This window comes from Argiope bruennichi, chromosome 1 (assembly GCF_947563725.1).
Source record: "Argiope bruennichi chromosome 1, qqArgBrue1.1, whole genome shotgun sequence".
Taxonomy (NCBI): domain Eukaryota; kingdom Metazoa; phylum Arthropoda; class Arachnida; order Araneae; family Araneidae; genus Argiope; species Argiope bruennichi.
In genome coordinates, this window is record NC_079151.1 from 18,151,599 (window position 1) to 18,165,668 (window position 14,070).

Here is a 14,070-nt window from a genome sequence, read left to right on the forward strand (position 1 = left end):
AATCGTTGTTTTCTTTGTTGAGCAGTTCACTTTACTCAAACGTCTCTTTACAATGCTCCACAAATTTTCGATGGGATTTACATCAGGAGAGTTACCAGACCAATCCAAAACCGTTATTTTCTGTTTTTGAAAAAACTTCGTTGTTAGTTTAGAATTATGGCATGAGGCAAGATCTTGTTGAAAGCAACCAACACCACCAACGAACGTTTGCATCAAAGGCACAATTTTACTTTCTATTATAGAAATGTATTGTTTAGAGTTCATCATCCCTTCAACTGGTACTAAGCTGCCAGGTCCTCCAGAAGTAAAATAACCTCAAAACATCTGTTTCTGAGGGTGCTTAACTGTTTGAATAAGATATTGTTTCCTGATGAGTTCTCCACTGTTTCGCTGGACAAATCTTGGTCGAAACCCTTGCATAAGAAAATGCGTTTCGTTGCTGAATACAACCTTCTTCCAATCTTGTGCAGTCCAGGATTGATATTTCCTGTCCCAATCCAAATGTTTTTTCTTCATTGCAGGTGTTAATAACTGTTTTTCTATTGGTTTTCTTTCAAATCCTCCAGCTTCACTAAGCCTTCGTCGAACTGTCGATGAGTCCATGCTCACACCAGTAGCTAATAATTCTCTCTGAAGATCTCTACTTGTTTTGTAAGGAGCATTGTACTGTTTAGTACAAGAAATTTGTCTGTTCGAGGTGTGATCTTGCGTTTGCGTCCACATTTACTCTTTTGTTTTGGAGACACTGTCCCAAAATTCTTTTGCTGATTAATAATCCTAGAAACACTAGATTTTCCAACTCCAACTGCTGCAGCAATAACCCTCACAGTCATAGAAGTATGCTGACTAGGGGTAACAATTCTAGTTCTTTTCCAGGGAGTTATATCCATTTTTTAAATACATGTCAGAAGGAGACAATTCACACAAGCGATCACTTCTTACAGCATCTGAAGGGAAAAATTTTCGACATGTCCTGACCACGTGGTCAAACCGATTTAGACCAGTCAAGGGAAGTCGCACATTGTAAGAAAATGAAGTTGAAACCGTTTTGAGGTAGAAAATCTCCGAGAAAGAAACAATTTTCTTAAAAAATATGCTTGTCCCAATTAATTTTCACAGTACTGTAAGATAAAATCTTTTAATGCTTTAATCATTTAAAGATTTTTATTTTTAAAAGATCTATGATTTGATCTTTAAAATGCTTTTAAATTCTTGAGTTTGACAAAAGTGCTTGTAAAAATTATATTCTTAAATTATCAAATTTTGAATTAAAAATTCTCAGTTTCCAATAAAAAAGGCTAAATATTCTTAGACTTGATTTAAATTGAAATGAAACGTCGTAACTCATCTAGACTTAGCATTTTTATTGAAAGATTTCCTGATGTGTAAACATATCTGAGAAAATTTCAACTGGAAAAAAAGGCCTCCGTCAGAGCATTGACTTGGACCCGTTTGGTTCTGAGTATCCATCCTCTGTGCAGAACACAGAAAGCATCAGCGCAAAAGAGAGGAATGAACGACTTAATAAATATCTCCTCGCTACTCATAGGAATCTGTAAGCAATGCGAAACCGGCCAAGCGTGAAGAGACCGTTCACTTTCTTCAGACTCAACTCCGCAAGAGTTGCGGGGTTGCTGCCAGTTTTCATGCCAAACTACGCCAAGACGATGATAAGTTTTGGCTGCCTCTGGAGCAGAATATCAACAAAAACTGGAGCCATTATTATAGAGTCGATAAATAAGGAATAGAAAATTTTTATGTTAGTGTAGAATTTAATAATTTTTATGAAAGGAAACAGAAGTTGAAGATAGAATGCAAGACAACTATTTAATAATATGGAATACGTAATTTTATTAATCCTTTGAGAGATTGCTATTAGCACCAATGGATTAGTCTTCAAAAATTTATATTGTCGCCAAGAAACTTATTTCTCATCATATTCATTCATTGCACCAAAAATCGTGGGATCTTCAGATCGAGAAATAACTTTTCACTATTCACTTTTTGATAAAACTTTATTTAGCCTTCTGTCACCATGTGAGCTGAAGGTCCTGCAGAAACTACTTCTCACTGATTGCGCTCTTTTCATGTACAAGATTTTCTGCTTTGTAAAAAATTCATTTACATGTAAAAAACACCAATTGATTTTACTATCATTTATTTTTAACGTAATGCCCCATTAATAATTATAATTTAGTCAATTACATTTCTTTGCCATGTAATTTGTAATTAATCCTGATTCCGATGAATAATATCCCCATTTAAATATTTTTAATTTCTTGAGGGTAATTGGCTTTATCCATTTAAATTTTTTTCACGAATTTTATCCTTTTTTTTGTTTTGTTTAACTTGCATTTTGTTCTTGACAACTTTTTAAAACCCGATTTGCCCTATTCCATCACAGTAAAAATTTTAATTTTAGAAATTTTCTCCTTGCGTTTGGTTCAGTATCATAAGATAGCTATAAATTTGAGCTATAAATGTCTTTGAGCTATAGATTTTCCAATTAGTCAATAAATCAACTAAATTTGTAAATAGATCCTCAATTCTGTGATCAATGTATTGGTGCATACGATGGTAAAACGTTTATTGCTGTTATATAGCAATTGATCATTATTAATTATGGTGGCAAAAATACATGGTAAATGATATTTTGTTAACTTTTCTGACCTTTTTAGATTTGCCAGATATTGAGTATTTAATTTTTGGATCCATGATTTACACCAGAATTCTCAAACTTTTTCCAATATCAAAAGAATACTTTCAAAGACTACAATACAAAAGAACATTATCAAAAGAATACAATATCAAAAGAATTTGTCCTCTGAATTGTTGGTCATAAAAATTTACAGAAGAGAATGAAAGAAGTAATAATAATAATGAAACTGAGCCATTAAAAGACAGATCTGAAAATATTTACTTGACTTTGGCTTATACAAAGCCTTGTACCCTTATTTAAGCGGGCTAGTTCTGTGTTATTTACATGACAACATTTATGTTTAAATGTTTTTAAACGTTATTTTAAATCTACATTTTTGAATAAATTTTTTGGTTGTAATTGGAATACAGCATAGAAACTTCCTGGGACCAAGAATGTTAAATGTGATCTTATTTCTAATGAAGTTTCTTAGTTATTGGATTCCTAATCTTTACGATAACTAATAACAAAATGTTTTTATTTTAATAATCGGTAAAGAATACTCGAAAGACAAATTTTTAGATGATTTTGTAAATTTTTGATGGGGGGTAAACTCTTGTCTCATAATGGCTCTTATATCTAATGTATTTTGTATGTATACGCAATAGTAAATGTGATTTATCCAGTAATTTTGTATAATTACCGGTTATTATTCATAACCACCATTAAACTTATTGGAGATAATGAATAATCGCCGGTAATTATACACAATGATTATTTTATAATATTTACCGCAACATATGCATTGTTATCTTCTGTTTCTCCATTAGAAAAGTAACAATGGGGAATTTTTTTAAAAATTCCTCTCTGAATATCTTCAATTTTTTACCCTATCCAGCAACTGAAAATCATAGTTTGCTAATGTGTTTGTTAAGTCCTACAACCCTCATCCATCTGCAACAAAACACTTTAACAAATTTGAGCGCACTGGATTAGAGTAATTTAGAGACCCATCAGAGCAGATTTTACCTACCTACTTAAATTTTAATAAGACACTTATGACCTTCAGATAAATCATGCCAAGAAACCATCATGTAACGATTCCGGTCTGATGGCAAAAGAGAAGTGAAGAGAAGAATAGTTGCGAGGGAGATGTGTGGTTGATACCATTTAAGAGTGTATTTGTGTTGATAGGAGCTCCAGTGGGAACACCGAGAAATGAATTTAAATTTGAATTTAACTGTATGCTTGTAAATAAATACAATTAACTCATGTTGCCAAATAAAATGCCATTACTTGTGTCCAGACACACGACAAAATTTATATTGATTTGCATAAAAATATATTCAGATCAAAATAGTTTTTAAATGTTATTTGCACTTAGTATATAAACAGTATAAGCAGTTAGTTATATAACATGTAATGTTATTTAATATAGTGCTGTGTAATTAAAGAACTAGAATGCATTGTGATAGTAAATATCAAAGTATACATAGACATTTTATTACTGAAAAAGAGAATAACTTCTATTGCATGCAAAGTTCAGGATTTATTTACTACAATTGCTAATTGCTTCAATATGAATATTTTTCGTAGTGATAAACATATTAAGTAATTATATATTCGATGACTGTCAAATTGCAAGACTTTATCTTATTTTTACTTTTAACATATCTAAAAGTATAATAATTTTTTTATAATTTAAAAAATCAAACTTTTAGCTTTTTTTATGATGAATAGTTACAGCCCCATTAGTCTAAGATTTTTTATCTTTGAAATCATTTGTGTTATCTGTATATCTATAACATATTATTCAAAATCTATCCGAATTGTTTGTCCTGTAATGTCAAAGCAATAAAACGTATATGTTTTGAAGTTTAGCAGTTTCGTAATTTGGTTCGATAAGAAATAATGGTACATTTCAAGAGTGTCCAATTTCATTGGTTGCGAAACAAACCTTGTGTATTTCCTAACTACCGATAGTTCTATTCTTTTATGATATTCAGTTTTTTTTCTTCATTTATTATATATGATTATATAATAATAGTATCAAGATTATCAATTTTATTCGGGACAAATAATTTTTGATTTATTTTATAAATTTTAAAAACATTGAAAATTAAAGACAGTTGTAACTCTTAATATTAATTATATAAAATTTATCTTTCTATATTTGAAAACAATTTCTTTTATGCAGTGAAATGTCTCACTTGTATGTACTTTGAAAAAAAAAAAAAAAAGGTAAATTAATTCCGCTAAAATTAGTTTTGAATTAATTTTCTAAACAATTTTTTAAACAAAACGCATTTTTAGGGTATTAATCTTAATAAAAACTCTGATAAATTATTAATATTGAGTATATTTTGAACAATTGTTATCTTACAGAAAATCCAATATTTTTCAAGTAGAACCAATAATTTTGAGTCAAATATTAAGGTTCTGCATTATTGTAAAAATTGAAGCTATTTATTTGCGATTGACATTAAAATCGACATACGTAAAAGTTGTCTGAATGCATTTGCTTTGTTTCCGGTTGCCTTAAATATCAAATTTATTCTAAAGTACTTTTTTACTTACACATTTCTTTCAAGTATCGGAAGCTCTTTCCCGCCAAATATGGTAGCCTGAGCTCTTTTCTACGTCGGAGTGTTTGGTGATGCGGATCCTTCGTAATCCCGGCATCAGAAATCGACAGCTGGTCTCTTTCTCTGGCCCGTCACCCACATGTCGACAGACCACGGGTCAGCGTCCTACTGCTCCCACAAATTCTCTCAACCCACTGCACTTTGAATTATTTTCACCCATTTTATGCGTTTTTTTCTCTTTCAATAAAAAAAAAATCCTTTTTGATTTCATGTAATTTTTCAATCAAAATCGCCAAAAGCATAGAATATATTTTTAAAAAAAGTACTTAATTCAAAGGAAAGATAGTTTGTCTGAAAAAAGTTATACGTTTATAGATTTTTGAATTATTCAACTTCGTATTTTTATACCCATTTCAATTTCAAACCCATATTTCCTTAAAGTTCTTATTATTCGAAATTGTCAATGCCGATGAAAGCCAGAAATAATAGCCAAAATTCTAAATCAATAATCTATAAATAAAAAGATTTAAGTTAAAAAAATTAAGAATAGATTCTTCTAAACTTTGCAAAATGTACTAGTCCTATCGTGGCAGTTGTGTCTTCATTTTCCTGTTTATGACATTTAAGTTAATTTGACAGTGAAACATCAATATGACTCAAAGAAGTGAAATGAATAAAACACATTGTAGCCTTCTATTATTTTTTAAATGATTTTTTATGAAACTGTTTTTTTTACAAAGGTGTCGGTGAATATTTTTTTTATAAAGAACTGTTCCCCTTTTTTTTCCTACATAATTCAGAAAATCTGAAATTGAGAGCTGAAAAAAATACAAATGACAACGCTTCCATCAAGTTAATCTCTCTTTTTTGATAAAAAAAATTTGTTTAAAATTTTAACTACAAATTCATTAAATTGTTATAATGAAGAAAACTGCTCCGTTTAGGATAACAGGATTCATATTTATTATTTGAACAAAGTTTTTAAAACTTTAACAATTCATTTTACAAGAATAATTTAATTATAATTTTAATTGCAGTTTAATTGGAAGGAATTTTTAAGAATTCCTTTGATATATACAATTACGCTTTTGGTCAAAGAGGTAATTTGCAATCCAATTTAAGTTCCAATTTATTTTTTTGTAACTAAAATGATATAAAATAGGAAATTATCTAGTATTTCAAGAGCTGTGTATAGCCTACGCTTTTAGTAATGAAAATTTTGTAGAATACACTTCTTGATAAGTGCATCTTTCTCATGGAAATCTCAATCAGGGATAAAATTCTATTTCAAAATGAATAGATTAAATCTTACAGAATGGTGCTCAGGCATATCTTTTATTCATTTTTTTTTGTTTATTTTTAAGTCATGGAGAAAAAAAAAACTAACTGTTCATACAGCCACTTCTTAATTTTTCGTATTTGAATTATATAAAGACAAAGTATTGTAATAATCAGAAAGTCCAAATTAAAAATTTTGACAAATTTCCGCGTTTTGAACATTCTTCTGTCAATCAACACTTTTATGGAAATCTGTTTGTAATCACAATATTTGGAAAGTGCTTTGAATTGAACTTATGAAATTTAGTATACGGACTTTACTCCAAATTACGAATTTCTTTTAAATCAAAATTTGAACGAAATTAATTCAGTGGAAATCTGTCTGGTATCCGAGTACAAGTCAGCATAATGAATATAAAAGAAAATGAGCTAGTTTGATAAAATTTAGATCATAAATTTAGAATCTAAAATAATTTTATTTTAGAATTTTATAAAATTCTAAATTATAATTTTAATTTAGAATCTAAAATATAGTCATATATTAACTTTGGAACCAAATCAGTCAAAAATTTAAGTCTGTCGTTACGGATTTTTCATGCATATAAATATAATTAAAAGACGCAATAATAGTTTAGGTAAATGAAATTTGCTTCGCAAATTCATATTTTGATAAATCTTAAAACTTAATAAGCGCAGATTCTTCTCAAATTGTGAGTCAAATCCGTTAAAGGGTTGACCGTCTGTCGGTCTGTATTTTCACTTGCATGTAAATGAGAATTCAAAAACGCACTAACTTAATGAAATTGATATGGGATATGACTACAGTTGCAGTTGTGTGTCAAATTTTATTTTTAATCAGTCGAGGGGAAAAAAAATGTCCCCTCGGTTTTGAAATACATGTACTTTAACCACCTCGCAATCAATAATTGCCTCCCTCTCCCAATCGCCAAAAATCAAACGATAATAGACTCTTCCAAAACAACTGCTTGTTTGTATATTGTGGCTAATAATACATAAATATCAGTTTTTTCACTATGTGTAAAACACATCATGTGCGTTAATCGCCGCACGCGAAATGGATAACCCCTTTATTAGGAAATATGCGAGAAAGTTTCGAAGAGGCCATTCCCTCTAGTAAGTAATTATCTTTTTTTCTGTAGACAAGTGTTCAGTCCTGTCCAGTGTCCTGTTTTCTGTTACTTAAATACTTTCTTCAAATTTTTAAGAAGTAATTTGATACACAGTAGATACAGATGTTGAAATGACAATCCTTTATGCCATGAGATGACCCCATTATTCTAGATTATTCGTCAGAATATTTTTATTTTTGTTGTTTTGCCTTTGGAGAGGAGGAAAAGCAATTATTTTCCAAGAAGGGTCGAAGGTTAATCCCGGAAAAACAAGCAATGGGTGTTCCTCGAACGGACGTGTGTGAGCTGTCCGTGGTTGTAAGGAGGAGGGTCGCCCGCCATTCAAGTGCATCTGTTTTGCCGACATCGAAAGAATTTTTGTTTGGGATTCATTTCCTGGTAAAAGATTTCTAATAATAAAAAATGAATTATGAAAATGAAGCAAGAAAATAAAATCAAATATGAAAATGAATTAAAAATGCTCTTTTATTTTATAAGCAAATTTACATCTGCGTGCGTGTGTCTGCATTCGACAGAACAGTGCGTTAATCCATGAATTGCCGAATTCGACGCAGGCATATTTTGATGGGTAAGAATGGGCAATTTGAAGCGAAATTTTTGATATTTTATTAAAAAATAAAAGGAAAAAATGAGAGCTTTTTCCGTTAAAAATTTCAGAAAATAACATAGGACAAGAATGATTTTTCTATAATTTTATATTTTAAAATTATATTTTCAATAAGGAGTTTAGCCATAACGCAATTTCGAAAAATTTATTGAAATTTAAATATTTTTATATGATTTGTAACAATGCTTATTTTTATTATTAAAATAAAAGCATAATCTGTTCCTAAAACTTTTAAATTCTAAGTTTTCCCTCCGATATCAAATTATAGAAAAAATATTCTAAGTTTTTACATTCTCACTTTAAAATAATATTATAAATCATGCCTATTTTATCATTATTGTGCTTTTTATCCCGAATGTTAACGAATTATTTTAAATTTTAAGTCTTGATGATTTAAAATATTAAGATATGATTTAGGGTATTATAATAAAATACACTCTTTTTGAGGTTCTATTTTTTTAATAATTTCAAATTGAAATGTGATATTTTTTTATTTTTTATTTTCCCCCCATATTAGTTTGAAACGGAGTAATTAGAATTGGCACACAGAATGAAAAATAGTTTTCAAACTATCGGTTTTTTTTTTCTAATTTTAGATCAAAATGTGAAATTTTAATATTTATTCTTTAACAGAATGCCGAAGACGGCTTATGATAAATAAAAAAGAAGTTAAATAGAAAAAGATTATTTAATAAATTTTAATTTTCATTTCTTCATTCTCTATCTTCATTTTTTTTAAATATTGCTTCTTTGTGGTCAGAGAGTCGGAAGTTCGAGACTCTAATCTATCCATGTTTCGCTTTTAATAAAAGTCAAGTGCCCATTATATTTATCTCTTGGGCCAAATGTCCTCACTTAAATGAAACAAGAAAATTTAGTGAGAAAGATGCTGGTTGAGATGTTAGGTTCTTCATCTTAATGTTAAAAATTAGGAGTTCTAAAAATATCAACATGTAGCTTTGAAAAAGAGACATTCATTTAACTAAATTAGTACTGATATATGCTATTTCATTTTATTTTATTGATTATATGGTGTGTACCAACAACGACGTTACACCGGAATAAATTTCAGTAACAGTGTACAAATTTAAATTTTAGTGTGAAGGAACATTCCTTCCCTAAAGGCATAAAGACGTGCTAATATAATAGATATGAAAATGGAAAAATAATTTAAAAAAAAATATGGTTAAAGTACACAAGAAGCACCACATTGTACACAAAACATTAAATTTGTTGTAAAATGAGAGGATAGTAAATATATGAGAAAGAAGGGAAATAAGCATATAAATAAATAAAAGATAAATAAACTAAAATCGGAAATAAAAATTGAAAAAGAGAAACTAGCAATGCTTATAAGCTGGACAAAGAAAATTCAATTCTGAACTGGAAGGAATAAATTGGATTGACGCTCGCACACATAAGCAAGCAATCTCTGGATATCATTTATTCTTTTTTACCAATAATGACCGAGAAAGATGTCCCTATCTTAATATTGCTTCTGAGGTCTCCCAGCAGTGGACAACAATATAATAAAGTGGCATTTAGAATATATGTAATGGCTTAAGAATATATTTGTCTTACCAGTTATAAAAATCCATCAACAGCCGAAATTTTAATTCATTTTTTTCTTTTTAATTGTGCAACTTTTGATTTAAATAAATTGAAAGTTAACATTGAACTCAAAAACGTTTTTTTTAACGTCTTGTAGGTTAAAAATGCAATTTTAAAAAGAATTCTATGCTTATTTGTTTCTGAACTAGAACAAAGAAAATTATTGAATGAAAATGGCTGGCATGGATGTTTCTCTTCCATGCTACCAAACATCTATTTTCAATTCTAAATGGGGTTCAGATAATGTAAAATCATCTGACCCGTAGTAACATTTATGTTAAAATATATAAATTTCTGTACATATAAGTTTTTAACACAGAAATTCCTATGTGATGTCACTTGTGGAAATTCTGCACAAAACAAATATTTCAAAAAATGAAACGATAGTTGCATCAAAATTAAATAAAGATAGAAATTTTGAAAAATCTATCGCATCAGGAAGAGATTGAAAATTCTATTTCAAAATTCCATCTCTACAAACTTGAAACAAATCAAATTAAATAAATGTGCCCAAAATCAATTAAATTGCTACACGGGAAGACGACGATTAGGACATCTACATAGTCACTATTTTCAAAACTTACTTTGGTAACTACATTTTTATACATACGCAGCGAATCTTAATGAAAGTATTTAATATTTATTTTCATCCTACATTAAAATTTCTAATTACTTAAACACGGCAGTTTTTCTCAAATAGATTTAAAAAAAATGTTTCCAAAAATCCCGCATGCATTTTAATGATAAGAAGCATACTGGCTACTACTTAATGATGCGTTTCTATCAAACCCCATCATTAAGTAAGGAGTTCTTTGTTATTTCACCCTCCTCCATTATTTATAAAAAATGTATAACGAAAAGCGATAAAATATACGATTATTCTATAGGAATCGAGATTTAGAAAAAAATAAAAACTAAAAAAGAGCAGAACCATCCTTAATGATAATTTTTCATACGAAATAGTGCGAGAAAAACATCTATTTTATAATTTTTTTATGGATACATTAATTAATGTTAAGTACAAATCCAGGTTTAGCTCTAATCAAATTTCAGAAAAGATCAAATATTTCGATAGATTTGACCAGTGTAAGCATTTTATTGAGATATATCTGTAATAAATTTTGTTAATGTAAAATGCCATAGATCGATAGCTGTGTTTGTGTATTTGACACTAATACTGAAGGTGTTATTGTACTAATTATGAAATTCCTTTGCATAATGAGCGAGAAGATTTAGAAGTATAATTGATTAATGATTGAGAAGAAGAATTAATTATAATATAAAAGAATAATAATTGTGCTTGTGAGTGTGGTAGCGCGCGTGACAAATTATAGAATAGGCCAAAAAATTCTTAATGGTTTGGAGCAAGAATTGTTATTGGTTGTTTTATTTCATAAGAAATCCTATAAGGATTCTAATGTTCTTCGATTTTGTGTGTGTGTGTGTGGGGGGGGATCTTTGGATCATTTGGGGCCTTTTAAAGATGTCTTACGTGAGGGTGGGTTCATTAGGTTAAATATCTATCTGCATTTTGCCAATTTTATGCATATGTACTTAAAGTAAGATATGCTTTTTCATGTACACTTAAAATTAAATATTTGTACTTATACACTTATTTTATTGACAATTTTTCATTTAATTTGCTTGCTAATTTTTCATCTTCTTAATGCCTATTATCCTTGCTCTGAATTTATCTTTCGAATTTGACAACGCTTTTTGCGAACATCGGTTCTGATGCTGCAGCGATGTTTTCTGGTTTACTTTTTCTTGAAAATCTTTAAAACTACCCATTTTTCACACTCCACGCTTATATCAAATTATAGAATATAAAATTTCTTACGTTATCAAGTTTTTATTTTTCTTCATGTTTTAATATTTTTGCAAATACTTTTGCAATACTGAACTACTTTTTCGTTTTCAGTAATTTACGATAATTTACGATTTTTTTTTTCAAATCCGCATGTTGCCTACATAAAATAAAAACTTTTAAGAATGTGCCTTCAATTAAAAAAAATTCATAGTTGAAACAACATTTATTTTTTAATTTTTTACAGTTTCCAACAGTTGCCGGATTCCCTATATTTTTGCGATTTTTATCTACTAAACGTCGTTTGGGACCTTATGTTGTATGTTGATTCTATATCCTCTCGATGCCTACTATCACCACTCTGAATTTGTCTGTCGAATTCGGTAACACCCTGTATATAACAAAATTTTCTTTAAAATTTCTTTACTTTTTAAACCAGGATGATTATTTACAAATATCTATTAATCAGAAATGAAATATGTAATTTTTGCATAGATGAAAAATTTTTAATAGAGAAACTCCTACGTGATGGAGTTTCTGCATAAAATGAATAATTCAAAGACACGAAACAAAGATCACAGAAATGTTTTAGTGTCTTCGCCAAGTGAAGCGTGAGTCAATCAATAACAAGGCCACTATTTACTGATTGCGATTTTTTTTGACTATGCGATTTTTTTGACAGTGTTTCTAAAATCAGCGATTTTATTATAGTCATAGGCTTGAGATGATTAAGGAAAATTTGGGCTTCCATCACTAAATAACAAAGGCCAAACATCCGCTTTCTGAGATTGCCACACCTAAAGCAATCTCCTCTTTATTATTTTTATTTCCATTTTTTAAAATGTGTACTATTGCAATTGTTTAATGAAAATAGATTCAATGTAATAAAAGAATAACTTCTGAAGTTGAGAATAATTGCAAAAATAGACACAACTAAAGGTAATAATTTTTTCTAGTTCTCCTATGGTTTGCAAATAAGTACGATTTTTGCTATAATAACAATCCAATAGAAATCTCTTTAATTCATTTGTATCATCAAGGAAACGAAGTAATAGTAACAAAAAGTTATATTTTAAAATGATGCTAATGACTAAATAATAGATTTTTAAAAAAATGGGAAAATCACTGCTTAGAATATGAGGCATATATCTGTTGCCAAACAAAGACTTCATTAACAATTTTATTTCCTAAGAATAAGACCCATTCAAAAGATTTAAAATCCAGTAATACTTTTAAGAGTTTATTTTATTCATTAAAAATTACCATTCTTTTTTTTAAAATTAGTATTAAACGATACTCGTTATAAATTTATTATTCAGGAGAAGCGAAAACGAAATAAAAAAATAATAATGAATGATAATACATTTTCATGGTTACTTTCGATTTATCGGAACATCCTAATACCAGAAGCCGCTCAACTATTCAACAATGGAATACTCTTTTCCATTCCTATTATTGAAAAAACATAAGTGACACTTTTTTATATGCTTTTTCTCATACACTTTTCAAACGGAAGGCATAGATCTCTTCCAGGACAAACAATCCGAAGTTCATTTTTATCTCTCTTCTGCGGGGAAGAAAAACGATTGGCTCTCTCCCTGATATTCATGCTGTAAGCCATTTGAAGAATGTGTCCATTGTTCAACTGGATGGAAGTGTTCGTTTTTCTAAACCTTCTTTCATTCTTTTTTTTTCTCTTTTTCTTTTTATTTATTAGAATTTCACTTGTGGAAAAGAATTCAATAGCATATCCGATTCTCTCTTTCATTTTCTTCCTCCCTTTTTCCTTCACGCTGGTTTACTTTCGTTTTTATGTTCGAGTTTTTAAAAGGATGAAATGGACCGAATTCTTCGCGCCAGGAGAAGAAAAAAAAATTACGATAGATTGGACTTCAATCCTGAAATTGTCACTGTCCGCTCATTTTGCTGAATAGAAACATATTAGAGGGGGAAGAAGGGAGGGATATAATCTCGTCTTCCCCCTCCTTTTTTGAGCTGCAAATCTCCGTTTTTCCGCCTTGTTCGATGACCATTGTGTACTCTCCCGAGTCATTAGAATTTGAGGGGTCTAGTAAGAGACTCCAAATTTTCATAGAAGCTTCATGAATATTAAAAATTCGTTTGGTAAACATGAAATGAATGATTAAAAGATAATCTGAACCCATATTAAGGAAGTTTAATGATTATTTATTGATTCGAATTATATTAGAGAATTTGTATGATCAAATAAAAAAAAACCTTGAAAAATAATATATACAAGGAATTTTTTTTTAGAATAGGAATTTTGGCTATCGCGTTAAGGTGTAGGAAGCCTATTACTTTACTGTCAAAAATTGCATATTAGTAGAATATAATATGATGGAGTTATCTTCTTGATGATACCACCGTTTATA